The sequence below is a fragment of the Chiloscyllium punctatum genome, chromosome 30 (assembly GCF_047496795.1).
Source record: "Chiloscyllium punctatum isolate Juve2018m chromosome 30, sChiPun1.3, whole genome shotgun sequence".
Lineage (NCBI taxonomy): Eukaryota > Metazoa > Chordata > Chondrichthyes > Orectolobiformes > Hemiscylliidae > Chiloscyllium > Chiloscyllium punctatum.
In genome coordinates this window covers 70,432,444-70,450,551 of record NC_092768.1, presented here as the reverse complement: position 1 = coordinate 70,450,551, position 18,108 = coordinate 70,432,444, and positions in this window count along the sequence as shown.

Sequence of the window (18,108 nt, the reverse complement as noted above, 5' to 3'; positions counted from 1 at the left end):
AGTTAGCGCAGAGTCAGTGCCCTAAACTGAGGAGACTGTAAATCTTCTGGTTATACATATTCAACCAGCCAGTACAGAGTCACTGCCCGAAACTGAGGAGAGTGTAAACTTCCTGGTTAAATATATTTAACCAGCCAGGGCCGAGTCATTGCCCTAAACTAAGGGGAGAGCGTAAATCTCCTACTTATGTATATTCAAGCAGCCAGCACAGAGGTAGTGCCCTAAAGTGAGTAGAGTGTAAATCTCCTGGTTACATATATTTAACCAGACAGCGCACAGTCAGTGCCCGACACTGAGGAGAGTGTAAACCTCCTGGTTATATATACTTAAACAGCCAGCACAGCGTAAATGCCCTAAACTGAGAAGAGTGTAAATCTCGTGGTTATATATATTTAACCATCCAGCACAGACTCAGCGCCCTAAACTGAAGAGAGTGTAAATCTCCTGGTTATGTATTTATTTAATCAGCCAGCACAGAGTCATTGCTCGAAACTGAGGAGAGTGTATATCTCCTGGTTATATATATTTAAACAGCCAGCACAGAGTCAGTGCCCCAAACTGAGGAGAGTGTAAAACTCGTGGGGATATATATTTAACAAGCCAGCACAGAGTCAGTGCTCTGAACGGAGGAGAGTGTAAATCTCCTCGTTATTATATTTTGACAGCCAACACAGAGTCATTGCCATGAACTGAGGAGAGAGTAAATCTCCTGGTTATATATATTTAACCAGCCAGCACATAGGCAGTGCACTAAACTGAGGAGAGCGTAAATCTCCTGGTTCTATATATTTAAACAGCCAGCACACCGTGAATGCCCGAAACTGAGGAGAGTGTAAATCTCCTGGTTATATATATTTAACCAGCCAGCACAGAGTCAGTGCCCGAAATTGCGGAGAGGGTAAATCTCCTGGTTTTTATATATATATATATATATAAATTTAACCAGCCAGCACAGAGTCATTGCCCGAAACTGAGGAGAGTGTAAATCTCCTGGTTATACATATTCAACCAGCCAGTACAGAGTCAGTGATCTAAACTGAGGAGAGGGTAAATCCCCTGGTTATGTATATTTAACCAGCCAGCACAGAGTCACTGCCCGAAACTGAGGAGAGTGTAAACCTCCTGGTTATATATATTTAACCAGCCAGCGCCGAGTCAGTGCCCTAATCTGAGGGGAGAGCGTAAATCTCCTTTTTATATATATTCACATAGTCAGCACAGTGGTAGTGTCCTCAACTGAGGAGAGGGGAAATTTTCTTGTTATATGTATTGAACCAGCCAGCACAGCGTCAGTGACCGAAACTGAGAAGAGTGAAAATCTCCTGGTTATGTATATTTAAAAAGCCAGCACAGAGTCATTGCCCTGAACTGAGGAGAGAGTAAATCTCCTGGTTATATATATTTAACCAGCCCGCACATAGTCAGTGCACTAAACTGAGGAGAGTGTAAATCTCCTGGTTCTATATATTTAAACAGCCAGCACAGCGTAAATGCCCAAAACTGAGGAGAGTGTACTTCTCCTGGTTATATATTTTTAACCAGCCAGCACGAAGTCAATGCCCTAAACCGAGGAGAGGATAAGTCTCCTGCTTTTTATATATATATATATATATTTTTATATATATAAATATCTATTTAAACAGCCAGCACAGAGTCATTGCCTGAAACTGAGAAGAGTGTAAATCTCCTGGTTCTATATATTTAACCAGCCAGCTCAGAAATAATGCACTACATTGAGGAGAGGGTAAATCTCCTGGTGAGATATATATATAAATTTAAATCGCCAGCTCAGAGTCATTGGCCTAAACTGAGGAGAGTGTAAATCTTCTGGTTATATATATTTAACCAGCCAGTACAGAATCAATGATCTAAACTGAGGAGAGGGTAAACCCCCTGGTTATGTATATTGAACCAGACAGCACAGAGTCATTGCCCTAAACTGAGGAGAGTGTAAATCTTCTGGTTATATATATTTAACCAGACAGCGCAGAGTGAGTGCCCTAAACTGGGGAGGGTGTAAATCTCCAGCTTATTTCAGTAGATTTCAGAATCTCGTTGGGGCGGCCCGGTGGTACAGTGGTTAGCACTGCTCCCTCACAACACCAGAGACCCGGGTTCAATTCCCGCCTCAGGCGACTGACTGTGTGGAGTTTGCGCATTCTCCCCGTCTGCGTGGGTTTCCTCTGGGTGCTCCGGTTTCCTCCCACAGTCCAAAAATGTGCAGGCCAGGTTAATTGGCCATACTAAATTGCCCATAGTGTCAGCTAAGGGGTAAATGTAGGGGTATGGGTGGATTGCGCTTTGGCGGGTTGGTGTGGACATGTTGGGCCGAAGGGCCTGTTTCCACACTGTAAGTAATCTAAAAAATCTAAATCATTGCCTTAAACTGAGGAGAGTGTAAATATGCTGGTTATATACATTTAACCAGCCAACACAGACTCAGTGCCCTAAACTGAAGAGAGTGTAAATCTCCTGGTTATGTATTTATTTAATTAGCCAGCACAGAGTCATTGCTCTAAACTGAGGAGAGTGTATATCTCCTGGTTATATATATTTAACCAGCCAGCGCCGAGACAGTGCCCTAATCTGAGGGGAGAGCGTAAATCTCCTTTTTATATATATTCAAATATTCAGCACAGAGGTAGTGTCCGAAACTGAGGAGAGGGGAAATCTTCTTGTTATATGCATTTAACCAGCCAGCACAGCGTCAGTGACCGAAACTGAGAAGAGTGAAAATCTCCTGGTTATGTATATTTAAAAAGCCAGCACAGAGTCATTGCCCTGAACTGAGAAGAGTGTAAATCTCCTGGTTATATATATTTAACCAGCCAGCACATAGTCAGTGCCCTGAACTGAGGAGAGAGTAAATCTCCTGGTTATATACATTTAACCAGCCAGCACAGAGTCATTGCCCTAAACTGAGAAGAGTGTTAATCTCCTGGTTCTATATATTTAACCAGTCAGCTCAAAAATAATGCCCTACATTGAGGAGAGGGTAAATCTCCTGGTTATATATATATATATATATAAACTTAACGAGCCAGCACAGAGTCATTGGCCTAAACTGAGGAGAGTGTAAATCTTCTGGTTCTATATATTTAACAAGACAGCGCAGAGTGAGGGCCCTAAACTGAGGAGAGTGTAAATCTGCTGGCTATATATATTTAACCAGCCAGCACAAAGTCAGTGCCCTAAACTGAGGAGAGTGTAAATCTCCTGGTTATACATATTTAACCAGCCAGCACAAAGTCAGTGCCCTAAACTGAGGAGAGTGTACATCTCCTGGTTATATATATTAAATAGCTAGCACAGAGTCAGTACCCTAAACTGAGGAGACTGTAAAACTTCTGGTTATACATATTCGACCTGCCAGTACAGAGTCACTGCCCGAAACTGAAGAGAGTGAAAACCTCCTGGTTCTCTATATTTAACCAGCCAACGCCGAGTCAGTGCCCTAAACTGAGGGGAGAGCGTAAATCTCCTATTTATATATATTCAAACAGTCAGCACAGAGGTAATGTCCTAAACTGAGGAGAGGGGAAATCTCTGGGTTATACAAATTTGACCAGCCAACACAGAGTCAGTGCACTAAACTGAGGTTAGTGTAAGTCTCCCGGTTAGATATATTCAACCAGCCAGCACATAAACATTGCCTTAAACTGAGGAGAGTGTAAATCTCCTGGTTATATATATTTAACCAGACAGCGCAGAGTCAGTGCCCTAAACTAAGGAGAGTGTCAACCACCTGGTGAGATATATTTATCCAGCCAGCGCTGACTCAGTGCCCTAAACTGAGAAGACTGCAAATCTCCTTGTTATATTTATTTAATGAGCCAGCACAGAGTCATTGCCCGAAACTGAGCAGAGTGTAAATCTTCTGGTTATATATATTTAACCAGACAGCGCAGAGTCATTGCCCGAAACTGAGGAGAGTGTAAATCTCCTGGTTATATATATTTAACCAGCAAGCACTGAGTCAGTGCCCAAAACTGACGTCAGTGTAAATGTCATGGTTCTATATATATTTAACCAGCCAGCGCAGCCAGCCAGCACTGAGTTATATATACTTTAACAGGCCAGCACAGAGTCAGTGCCCGAAACTTAGGAGAGTGTAAATCTCTGGGTTATATATATTTAACCAGCCAGCTTAGAGCCAGTGCCCTAATCTGAGGGTAGAGTAAGTCTCCCGGCTAGATATATTCAACCAACCTGCACAGTGTTCGTGCCCTCAACTGGGGAGAGGGAAAGTATCCTGGTTATATATATTTAACCGGCCAGCACAGATTCAGTGCCCTAAACTGAGGAGAGTGTAAATCTCCTGGCTATAAATATTCAACCAGCCAGCACAGAGTCATTGCCCTAAACTGAGGAGAGTGTAAATCTCCAAGTTATCAATTTAAACAGCCAGCACAGAGTCAGTGCCCTGAACTGAGGAGAGGTTAATTCTCCTGGTTATATATATTTAACCAGCCCGCACATAGTCAGTGCACTAAACTGAGGAGAGTGTAAATCTCCTGGTTCTATATATTTAAACAGCCAGCACAGCGTAAATGCCCAAAACTGAGGAGAGTGTACTTCTCCTGGTTATATATTTTTAACCAGCCAGCACGAAGTCAATGCCCTAAACCGAGGAGAGGATAAGTCTCCTGCTTTTTATATATATATATATATTTTTATATATATAAATATCTATTTAAACAGCCAGCACAGAGTCATTGCCTGAAACTGAGAAGAGTGTAAATCTCCTGGTTCTATATATTTAACCAGCCAGCTCAGAAATAATGCACTACATTGAGGAGAGGGTAAATCTCCTGGTGAGATATATATATAAATTTAAATCGCCAGCTCAGAGTCATTGGCCTAAACTGAGGAGAGTGTAAATCTTCTGGTTATATATATTTAATCAGCCAGTACAGAATCAATGATCTAAACTGAGGAGAGGGTAAACCCCCTGGTTATGTATATTGAACCAGACAGCACAGAGTCATTGCCCTAAACTGAGGAGAGTGTAAATCTTCTGGTTATATATATTTAACCAGACAGCGCAGAGTGAGTGCCCTAAACTGGGGAGGGTGTAAATCTCCAGCTTATTTCAGTAGATTTCAGAATCTCGTTGGGGCGGCCCGGTGGTACAGTGGTTAGCACTGCTCCCTCACAACACCAGAGACCCGGGTTCAATTCCCGCCTCAGGCGACTGACTGTGTGGAGTTTGCGCATTCTCCCCGTCTGCGTGGGTTTCCTCTGGGTGCTCCGGTTTCCTCCCACAGTCCAAAAATGTGCAGGCCAGGTTAATTGGCCATACTAAATTGCCCATAGTGTCAGCTAAGGGGTAAATGTAGGGGTATGGGTGGATTGCGCTTTGGCGGGTTGGTGTGGACATGTTGGGCCGAAGGGCCTGTTTCCACACTGTAAGTAATCTAAAAAATCTAAATCATTGCCTTAAACTGAGGAGAGTGTAAATATGCTGGTTATATACATTTAACCAGCCAACACAGACTCAGTGCCCTAAACTGAAGAGAGTGTAAATCTCCTGGTTATGTATTTATTTAATTAGCTAGCACAGAGTCATTGCTCTAAACTGAGGAGAGTGTATATCTCCTGGTTATATATATTTAACCAGCCAGCGCCGAGACAGTGCCCTAATCTGAGGGGAGAGCGTAAATCTCCTTTTTATATATATTCAAATATTCAGCACAGAGGTAGTGTCCGAAACTGAGGAGAGGGGAAATCTTCTTGTTATATGCATTTAACCAGCCAGCACAGCGTCAGTGACCGAAACTGAGAAGAGTGAAAATCTCCTGGTTATGTATATTTAAAAAGCCAGCACAGAGTCATTGCCCTGAACTGAGAAGAGTGTAAATCTCCTGGTTATATATATTTAACCAGCCAGCACATAGTCAGTGCCCTGAACTGAGGAGAGAGTAAATCTCCTGGTTATATACATTTAACCAGCCAGCACAGAGTCATTGCCCTAAACTGAGAAGAGTGTTAATCTCCTGGTTCTATATATTTAACCAGTCAGCTCAAAAATAATGCCCTACATTGAGGAGAGGGTAAATCTCCTGGTTATATATATATATATATATAAACTTAACGAGCCAGCACAGAGTCATTGGCCTAAACTGAGGAGAGTGTAAATCTTCTGGTTCTATATATTTAACAAGACAGCGCAGAGTGAGGGCCCTAAACTGAGGAGAGTGTAAATCTGCTGGCTATATATATTTAACCAGCCAGCACAAAGTCAGTGCCCTAAACTGAGGAGAGTGTAAATCTCCTGGTTATACATATTTAACCAGCCAGCACAAAGTCAGTGCCCTAAACTGAGGAGAGTGTACATCTCCTGGTTATATATATTAAATAGCTAGCACAGAGTCAGTACCCTAAACTGAGGAGACTGTAAAACTTCTGGTTATACATATTCGACCTGCCAGTACAGAGTCACTGCCCGAAACTGAAGAGAGTGAAAACCTCCTGGTTCTCTATATTTAACCAGCCAACGCCGAGTCAGTGCCCTAAACTGAGGGGAGAGCGTAAATCTCCTATTTATATATATTCAAACAGTCAGCACAGAGGTAATGTCCTAAACTGAGGAGAGTGTAAATCTCTGGGTTATACAAATTTGACCAGCCAACACAGAGTCAGTGCACTAAACTGAGGTTAGTGTAAGTCTCCCGGTTAGATATATTCAACCAGCCAGCACATAAACATTGCCTTAAACTGAGGAGAGTGTAAATCTCCTGGTTATATATATTTAACCAGACAGCGCAGAGTCAGTGCCCTAAACTAAGGAGAGTGTCAACCACCTGGTGAGATATATTTATCCAGCCAGCGCTGACTCAGTGCCCTAAACTGAGAAGACTGCAAATCTCCTTGTTATATTTATTTAATGAGCCAGCACAGAGTCATTGCCCGAAACTGAGCAGAGTGTAAATCTTCTGGTTATATATATTTAACCAGACAGCGCAGAGTCATTGCCCGAAACTGAGGAGAGTGTAAATCTCCTGGTTATATATATTTAACCAGCAAGCACTGAGTCAGTGCCCAAAACTGACGTCAGTGTAAATGTCATGGTTCTATATATATTTAACCAGCCAGCGCAGCCAGCCAGCACTGAGTTATATATACTTTAACAGGCCAGCACAGAGTCAGTGCCCGAAACTTAGGAGAGTGTAAATCTCTGGGTTATATATATTTAACCAGCCAGCTTAGAGCCAGTGCCCTAATCTGAGGGTAGAGTAAGTCTCCCGGCTAGATATATTCAACCAACCTGCACAGTGTTCGTGCCCTCAACTGGGGAGAGGGAAAGTATCCTGGTTATATATATTTAACCGGCCAGCACAGATTCAGTGCCCTAAACTGAGGAGAGTGTAAATCTCCTGGCTATAAATATTCAACCAGCCAGCACAGAGTCATTGCCCTAAACTGAGGAGAGTGTAAATCTCCAAGTTATCAATTTAAACAGCCAGCACAGAGTCAGTGCCCTGAACTGAGGAGAGGTTAATTCTCCTGGTTATATATATTTAACCAGCCAGTACAGAAGCAATGATCGAAACTGAGGAGAGGGTTAATCCCTTGGTTATGTATATTGGACCAGCCAGCTCAGAGTCAGTGCCCTAAACTGAGCAGCGGGTATATATCCTGGTTATATATATTTAAACAGCCAGCACAGCGTAAATGCCCAAAATTGAGGAGAGTGTAAATCTCCTGGTAACATATATTTAACCAGCCAGCACAGAGTCATTGCCCTGAGCTGAGGAGAGTGTAAATCTCCAAGTTATCAATTTAAACAGCCAGCACAAAGTCAGTGCCCGAAATTGAAGAGAGGGTAAATCTCCTGATTATATATATTCAACCAGCCAGCTGAGTCAGTACCCTATACTGAGTAGAGTGTAGATCACCTTTTTATATATATTTAACCAGCGAGTACAGATTCAGTGCTCTAAAGTGTGGAGAGGGTCAATCCCCTGGTTATATATATTGAACCATCCAGCACAGAGTCATTGCCCGAAACTGTGAAGAGTGCAAATCTCCTGGTTATATATTTTTAACCAGCCAGCACAGACTCAGTGCCCTAAACTGAGGAGAGTGTAAATCTCCTGGTTATATATATTTAACCAGCCAGCACAGACTCAGTGCCCGAAACTGAGGAGAGTGTAAATATCCAGGTTACACATATTTAAACAGCCAGCACAGAGTCAGTGCCCTAAACTGAGGAGAGTGTAAATCTCCTGGTTAGATATATTTAAACAGCCAGCTTAGAGTCAGTTCCCAAAATTGATGAGAGTGTAAATCTTCTGGTTGTGTATATTCAACCACCCAGCACAGATTCAGTGCCCTCAACTGAGGAGAGGGTAGGTCTCCTGGTTATATATATTTAAACGGCGAGCACAGATTCAATGGCCTAACCTGAGGAGAGTTTAAATCTCCTGGTTATATATATTTAACCAGCCAGCACAAAGATATAGCGCTCAACTGAGGAGCGTGTAAATCTCCTGGCTGGATATATTCAACCAGCCAGCACAGAGTCATTGCCCTAAACTGAGAAGAGTGTAAATCTTCAGGTTACATATATTTAACCAGATAACACAGAATCTGTGCCCTAAACGAGGAGAGTGTAAATCTTCTGGTTATAAATTTTCAACCAGCCAGCACAGATCCATTGCCCGAAACTGAGGAGAGTGTAAATCTCCTGGTTATATATATTTTAACAGCCAGCACAGAGTCAGTGCCCTAAACTGAGGAAAGGGTAAATCTCCTGGTTATGTATATGCTTAAACTGCCAGCACAGAGTCATTGCCCGAAACTGTGGAGAGTGTAAGTCTCCCATTTATCAATGTAAACAGCCAGCACAGAGTCAGTGCCCTAAACTGAGGAGAGGGTAAATCTCCTGGTTATATATATTTAACCAGCCACACAAAGTCAGTGCCCTAAACTGAGGAGAGTGCAATTATCCTGGTTATATAAATTAAAAAACCCAGCACAGATCATGTGCCCGAAACCGAGGAGAGTGTAAATCTCCTGGTTATATATATTTAACCAGCCAGCACAGACTTAGTACCCTTAACAGAGCAGACTTTAAATCTCCTGGTTATATATATATTAAACCAGCCAGCACCGAGTCAGTGCCTTAAACTGTGGACGGTGTCAATCTCCTGGTTATATATATTTAACCAGCCAGCACAGACTTAGTACCCTTAACAGAGCAGACTTTAAATCTCCTGGTTATATATATATTAAACCAGCCAGCACCGAGTCAGTGCCCTAGACTGAGGAGAGTGTAAATCTCCTGGTTATATATATTTAACCAGCCAGTACAGAGTCAGTGATCTAAACTGAGGAGAGGGCAAATCTCCTGGTTATTTGTATTTAACCAGCCAGCACAGACTCAGTGCCCTAAACTGAGGAGAGTGTAAATCTCCTGGTTGGATACATTTAACCAGCCAGCACAGATTCAGTAACCTAAACTGAGGAGAGTGTAAATCTTCTGGTTATGTATATTTAACCAGCCAGCACAGACTTAGGGCCCTAAACTGTGCGGACGGTAAATCTCCTGGTTAAATATATATTGTCCAGCCAGCACAGTGTCATTCCCCAAAACTGAGGAGAGTGTAAATCTTCTGGTTATATATATTTAACCAGATAACACAGAGTCAGTGCCCTAAACTGGGGAGAGTGTAAATCTCCATGTTATATATATTGAACTAGCCAGCACCGAATCATTGCCTTAAACTGAGGAGAGTGTAAAACACCTGGTTATATATATTTAAACAGCCAGCACAGAGTCAGTGCCCTAAACTGAGGAGAGGGTAAATTCCCTGGATATATATATATTGAATCAGCCAACACAGAGTCGTTGCCCTAAACTGTGGACAGTGTCAATCTCCTGGTTATATATATTTAACCGGCCAGCACAGACATAGTACCCTTAACAGAGCAGACTTTAAATCTCCTGGTTATATATATATTAAAACAGCCAGCACCGAGTCAGTGCCTTAAACTGAGGAGAGTGCAAATATCCTGGTTAAATACATTTAACCAGCCAGTACATTTTCAGTGACCTAAATTGAGGAGAGTGTAAATCTTCTGGTTATGTTTATTCAACCAGACAGCACAGACTTAGTGCCCTAAACTGTGCAGACGGTAAGTCTGCTGGTTGAATATATATTTAACCAGCCAGCACAGAGTCATTGCCCTAAACCGCGGAGAGTGTAAATCTCCTGGTTATATAAATTTAAACAGCCAGCACAGATCATGTGCCCTGGACTGAGTAGAGGGTAAATCTCCTTGTTATATATATTTTAACAGCCAGCACAGAGTCAGTGCCCTAAACTGAGGAGAGTGTAAATTTCCTGGTTATATATTTTAACCAACCAGCACAGAGTCATTGCCCTAAACTGAGGAGAGTACAAATCTCCCGGTTATATATATTTACCAGCAGACGCATAGTCAGTGCCCTAAACTGATGAGAGTATAAATATCCTGGTTATATATATTTAAACAGCCAGCGCAGAGTCAGGCCTGAAACTTAGGAGAGTGTAAATCTTCTTGTTATGTACATTTAACCAGACAGCACAGATTCAGTGCCCTCAACTGAGGAGAGGGTAAGTCTCCTGGTTATATATATTAAACCAGCCATCACAGATTGAGTGACTTAAACTGAGGAGAGTGTAAATCTTCTGGTTATATATATTTACAGAGCCAGCACAGAGTCAGTGCCCTAAACTGAGGAGAGTCTAAATCTCCTGGTTATATATATATTTAACCAGCCAGCATAGCGTTATTGCCCTAAACTGCGGAGAGTGTAAATCTCCTTGTAATATATTTTTAAACAGCCAGCACAGACTCAGTGCACTAAACGGAGGAGAGGGTAAATCTCCTGGTTAGATATATTTAACCAGCCAGCACAAAGTCAGTGCCCTTAACTGAGGAGAGGGTAAATTTCCTGGTTATATTTAACCAGCAGGTGCAAAGTCAGTGCCCAAAACTGAGGAGAATGTAAACCACCTGTTTTATATATTTAAACAGCTAGCGCTGAGTCCGTGCCCTAAACTGAGGAGAGTGTAAATCTCCTGGTTATATATATATTTAACCAGCCAGCACGGACTCAGTGTCTGAAATTGAGGAGAGGGTAAATCTCCTGGTTATATATATACATAAATTTAACCAGCCAGCACAGAGTCATTGGCCTAAACTGAGGAGAGTGTAAATCTGCTGGTTATATATATTTAACCAGCCCGCACAATGTCAGTGCCCTAAACTGAGGAGAGTATAAATCTCCTGGTTACATATATTAAACCACCCAGCACAGATTGAGTGACCTAAACTGAGGAGAGTGTAAATCTTCTGGTTATGTAAATTCAAACAGCCAGCACAGAGTCAGCGCCCTCAACTGAGGAGAGGGTAGTTATCCGGGTTATATATATTTAACCGGCCAGCACACATTCAGTGCCCTAACCTGAGGAGAGTTTAAATCTCCTGGATATATATATATATATATATATTTAACCAGCAAGCACAGAGACATGGCACGAAACTGAGGAGAGTGTAAATCTCCTGGTTATATATATATTTAAACAGCCAGCACAGAGTCAGTGCCCTAAACTGAGGAGAAGGTAAATTCCCTGGTTATATTTATTTAAGAGCCAGCACAAAGTCAGTGCCCTTAACTGAGGAGAGTGTAAATCTCCTGGTTATATGTATTTAAATAGCCAGCACAGTTTCAGTGCCCTAAACCGAGGAAAGCGTAAATCTTATGGTTATATATATTTATCCAGACAACACCGAGTCAGTGCCCTAAACAGCGTAGGTTGTAAATCTCCTGGTTATATATATTTAACCAGCCAGCACAAAGATATAGCGCTCAACTGAGCAGAGTGTAAATCTCCTGGTTATGTATAATGAACAAGCCCGCACAGAGTCAGTGCCCTAAACTGAGCAGAGTGTTAATCTCCTGGTTATATTTATTTAACCATCCAGCACAGAGTCAGTGCCATAAACTGTGGAGAGTGTAAATCTCCTTGTCATATATTTTTAAACAGCCAGCACAGAGTCAGTGCCCTAAACTGAGGAGAGTGTAAATCTCCTGGTTATATATATTTAACTAGCCAGCACCGAATCATTGCTTTAAACTGAGGAGAGTGTAAAACACCTGGTTATATATATTTAAACAGCCATCACAGAGTCATTGCCCTAAACTGAGTAGAGGGTAAATCCCCTGGATATATATATTGAATCAGCCAACACAGAGTCGTTGCCCTAAACTGTGGACAGTGTCAATCTCCTGGTTATATATATTTAACCAGCCAGCACAGACTTAGTACCCTTAACAGAGCAGACTTTAAATCTCCTGGTTATATATATATTAAAACAGCCAGCACCGAGTCAGTGCCTTAAACTGAGGAGAGTGCAAATATCCTGGTTAAATACAATTAACCAGCCAGTACATTTTCAGTGACCTAAATTGAGGAGAGTGTAAATCTTCTGGTTATGTTTATTCAACCAGACAGCACAGACTTAGTGCCCTAAACTGTGCAGACGGTAAGTCTGCTGGGTGAATATATATTTAACCAGCCAGCACAGAGTCATTGCCCTAAACCGCGGAGAGTGTAAATCTCCTGGTTATATAAATTTAAACAGCCAGCACAGATCATGTGCCCTGGATTGAGTAGAGGGTAAATCTCCTGGTTATATATATTTTACCAGCCAGCACAGAGTCAGTACCCAATACTGAGAACAGTGTAAATCCCCTGGTTATATATGTTTAAACAACCAGCATGGAGTCAGGGCCCGAAACTGAGGAGAGTGTAAATCTCCTGGTTATATATATTTTACCAGCCAGTACAGAGTCAGTGATCTAAACTGAGGAGAGGGCAAATCTCCTGGTTATTTGTATTTAACCAGCCAGCACAGACTTAGTGCACTAAACTGAGGAGAGTGTAAATCTCCTGGTTATATATATTTAATCAGCCAACACAAACTTCGTGCCCTTAACAGGGCAGACGTTAAATCTCCGTGTTAAATATATATTTAACCAGCCAGCACCGAGTCAGTGCCTTAAACTGAGGAGAGTGTAAATCTCCTGGTTTTATATATTTAACCAGCCAGCACAGACTCAGTAACCTAAACTGAGGAGAGTGTAAATCTTCTGGTTATATATATTTAATCAGCCAACACAAACTTCGTGCCCTTAACAGAGCAGACGTTAAATCTCCTTGTTAACGATATATTTAACCAGCCAGAACCGAGTCAGTGCCATAAACTGCGGAGTGTGTAAATCTCCAGGTTATATATATATTTAACCAGCCAGCACAGACTCAGTGCCCTAAACTGAGGAGAGTGTAAATCTCCTGGTTGGATACATTTAACCAGCCAGCACAGATTCAGTAACCTAAACTGAGGAGAGTGTAAATCTTCTGGTTATGTATATTTAACCAGCCAGAACAGTCTTAGGGCCCTAAACTGTGCAGACGATAAATCTCCTGGTTAAATATATATTGTCCAGCCAGCACAGAGTCATTCCCCAAAACTGAGGAGAGTGTAAATCTTCTGGTTATATATATTTAAACAGATAACAAAGAGTCAGTGCCCTAAACTGAGGAGAGTGTAAATCTCCTGGTTACATATATTTAACCAGCCAGTAAAGAGTCAGTGATCTAAACTGAGGAGAGTGTAAAACACCTGGTTATATATATTTAAACAGCCAGCACAGAGTCATTGCCCGAAACTGAGGAGAGTGTAAATCTCCTGGTTATATATATTTAACCAGCCAGAACAGAGTCATTGCCCTAAACTGAGGAGAATGTAAATATTCTGGTTTTATATATTTAACCAGATAACACAGACTCAGTGCCCGAAACTGAGAAGAGTGTAAATCACCTGGTTATATATACTTCACCAGACAGCACAGAGTCAGTGCTCTAAACTGAGGAAAGCGTAAATCTCCTGGTTGTATAAATTGCAAAAGCCAGCACAGAGTCATTGCCCGAAACTGAGGAGTGTGCAAATGTCCTGGTTATATATGTTTAACCAGCCAGCTCAACGTCATTGCCCTAAACTGAGGAGAGAGTTATTCTCCTGGTTATATATATTTATACAACCAGCACAGTGTCATTGCCCTAAACTGAGGAGAATGTAAATCTCCTGGTTATATATATTTAACCAGCCAGCACAGAGTCAATGCCCTCAACTGAGGAGATGTAAATCTCCTGGTTATATATATTTCACCAGACAGCACAGAGTCAGTGCTCTAAACTGAGGAAAGCATAAATCTCCTTGTTGGATAAATTTCAAAAGCCAGCACAGAGTCATTGCCTTAAACTGAGGAGAGTGTAATTCTCCTGGTTATATATATTTATACAACCAGCACAGTGTCATTGCCCAAAACTGAGGAGAGGGGAAATCTCCTGGTTATATATATTTAACCAGCCAGCACAGAGTGAGTGCCCTAAACTGAGGAGAGTGTAAATCTCCTGGTGATATATTTTTAACCAGCCAGCACGGAGTCACTTCCCCAAACTGAGGAGAGTGTAAATCTCCTTCTTATATATATTTTAGCAGCCGGCACAAAGTCAATGCCCTAAACTGAGGGGAGTGTAAATCTCCTAGTTATACATATTCAAACAGCCAGCAGTGTCAGTGCCCTTAACTGAGGAGAGTGTAAATCTTCTGGTTATATATATTCAACCAGCCAGCACTGAGTCAGTGCCCTAAATTGAGGAGAGGGGAAATCTCCTGGTTATATATATTTCACCAGCCAGCACAGCGTAAGTGCCCTAAACTGAGGAGAGTGTAAATCTCCTGGTTATATATATATTTATACAACCAGCACAGAGTCAATGCCCTCAACTGAGGAGATGTAAATCTCCTGGTTATATATATTTCACCAGACAGCACAGAGTCAGTGCTCTAAACTGAGGAAAGCATAAATCTCCTTGTTGGATAAATTTCAAAAGCCAGCACAGAGTCAGTGCCCAAAACTGAGGAGAGTGTAAATCTCCTGGTTATATATATTTAGCCAGTCAGAACAGAGTAGGAGCCCTCAACTGAGGAGAGGGGAAATCTCCTGGTTATATACATTTTAACAGCCAGGACAGAGTGAGTGCCCTGAACTGAGGAGAGGGGAAATCTCCTGGTTATATATTTTTAACCAGCCAACACAGAGTCACTACCCCAATCCGACGAGAGTGTAAATCTCCTGGTTATATATATTTACCCAGGCAGCACGGAGTCAGTGCCCTAAATCGAGGAGAGGGGAAATCTCCTGGTTATGTATATTTTACCAGCCAACACAGTGTCATTGCATTAAGCTGAGGAGAGTGTAAATCTCCTGGTTAAATATATTTAAACAGACAGCTCAGACTCAGTGCCCTAAACTGAGAAGTCTGTAAATCTTCTGGCTATATATATATTCAACAAGCCAGCACCGACTCAGTGCCCTATACTGAGGAGAGTGTAAATCTCCTCGTTATATATGTTCAAACAGCCAGCAGTCAGTGCCCTACACTGAGAAGAGTGGAAATCTCCTGGTTATATATTTTTAACCAGCCAGCACGGAGTCACTGCCCTAAACTGAGGAGAGTGTAAATCTCCTTCTTATATATATATTTAAGCAGCCAGCACAGAGTCAGTGCCCTCAACTGAGGGGAGGGTGACTCTCCTGGTTATGTACATATTTAACCAGCCAGCACAGGCTCAGTGCCCGAAACTGAGGAGAGGGGAAATCTCCTGGCTATATATATTCAACCAGCAAGCACTGAGTCAGTGCCCTCAACTGAGGAGAGGGGAAATCTCCTGGTTATATATATATCACCAGACAGCACAGAGTCAGTGCTCTAAACTGAGGAAAGCATAAATCTCCTTGTTGGATAAATTTTAATAGCCAGCACAGAGTCATTGCCTTAAACTGAGGAGAGGGGAAATCTCCTGGTTATATATATTTAACCAGCCAGCACTTCCCCAAACTGAGGAGAGTGTAAATCTCCTGGTTACATATATTTAACCAGCCAGCGCAGAATCAGTGCCCAAAACTGAGGAGAGTTTAAATCTTCTGGTTATATATATTCAACCAGCCAGCACAGAGTCAGTGGCCTAAACTGAGGAGAGAATAAATCTCATGGTTAAAGATATTTAAACAGCCAGCACAGAATCAGTGCTCAAAACTGAGGAGAGGGTAAATCTCCTGGTTATATATATTTAACCAGCCAACACGGCGCCAGTGACCATAACTGAGGAGTGTGTAAATCTCCTCGTTATATATATTTAGCCAGCCAGCACAGAGTCATTGCCCTAAACTGTGGAGAGTGTAAATCTCCCGTTTATCAATGTAAACAACCAGAACAGTCAGTGCCCTAAACTGAGGAGAGGGAAAATCTCCTGGTTATATATACATATTTAACCAGCCAGCAAAGAGTCTATGCCCTAAACTGAGGAGTGTGAAAATCTCCTGGCTATGAATATTAAACCAGCCAGCAGAGTCAGTGTCCTCAACTGAGAAGAGTGTAAATCTCCTGGTTTTATATATATATATATATTTAACTAGCCAGCACAGAGTCAATGCCTTAAACTGAGGAGAGGGTAAATCTCCTGGTTATATATATTTAACCAGCCAGCACAGAGTCAATGCCTTAAACTGAGGAGAGGGTAAATCTCCTGGTTATATATATTTAAACAGCCAGCACAGACTTAGTGCCCTAAACTGTGCAGATGGTAAATCTCCTGGTTAAATATATATTTAATCAGCCAGCACAGAGTCATTTCCCTAAACTGAGGAGAGTTTAATTATCCTGGTTATATAAATTTAAACAGCCAGCACAGAGTCAGTGCCCTAAACTGAGGAGAGTGTTAATCTCCTGGTTATATATATATTTAACCAACCAGCACAGAGTCAGTGCCCTGCACTGAGGAGAGTGTAAATCTCCTGATTATATATATTTAACCAGCCAGTACAGATTTAGTGATCTAAACTGAGGAGTGGGTAAATCCCCTGGTTATATATATTTAAATAGCCAGAACAGACTTAGTGCCCTTAACAGAGCAGACGTTAAATCTCCTTGTTAATATATACCTAATTAGCCAGCACCGAGTCAGTGCCTTCAACTGAGGAGAGTGTAATTATCCTGGTCATATGTATATTTAAGCAGCTAGCACAGATTCAGTGGCCTAAACTGTGCAGACGGTAAATCTCCTGGATATATATATTTAACCGGCCAGAACAGAAACAGTGCCCTAAAGTGAGGAGAGGGGAAATCTCCTGGTTATATATGTTTAACCAGCCAGCACAGACTCAGTGCCCTAAAATGCGAGAGTGTAAATCTCCTAGTTATATATATTTGACCAGCCAGCACAGACACAGTGTGCTAAACTGAGGAGAGTGTAAATCTCCTGGTTATATATATTTATCAAGCCAATGCAGAGTCAGTGCCCTGAACTGAGGAGAGTGTAAATCTCCTGGTTATATTTACATTTAAGCAGCCAGCAGAGAGTCAGTGCCCTAAACTGAGGACAGTGTAAATCTCCTGGTTATATATATTTAACGAGCCAGCAGAGTCAGTGCCCTGAACTGAGGAGAGTGTAAATCTCCTGGTTATATATATTTAACCGGCCAGAACAGATACAGTGCCCTAAAGTGAGGAGAGGGGAAATCTCCTGGTTATATATATTTCACCAGCCAGAACAGAGTCATTGCACTACACAGTGGAGAGTGTAAATCTCGTTGTTTTATATATTTTACCAGCCAGCACAGACACAGTGCCCTCTACTGAGGAGAGGAGAAATCTCCTGGTTATGTATATTTCACCAGCCAGCACAGAGTCATTGCCCGAAACTGAGGAGAGTGTAAATCTCCTTGTTATATTTATATATTTAACAAGCCGGCACTGAGTCATTGCCCTAAACTGAGAGAGCGTAAATCTCCTGGTGATATATTTTTAAATAGCCAGCGCAGATTCAGTGCCCTAAAGTGAGGAGAGGGTAAATCTCCTGGTGATATATATTTGAATAGCCAGCGCAGATTCAGTGCCCTAAAGTGAGGAGAGGGTAAATCTCCTGGTGATATATATTTAACCAGCCAGCACAGAATCATTGCCCTAAACTGAGTAGAGTGTAAATCCC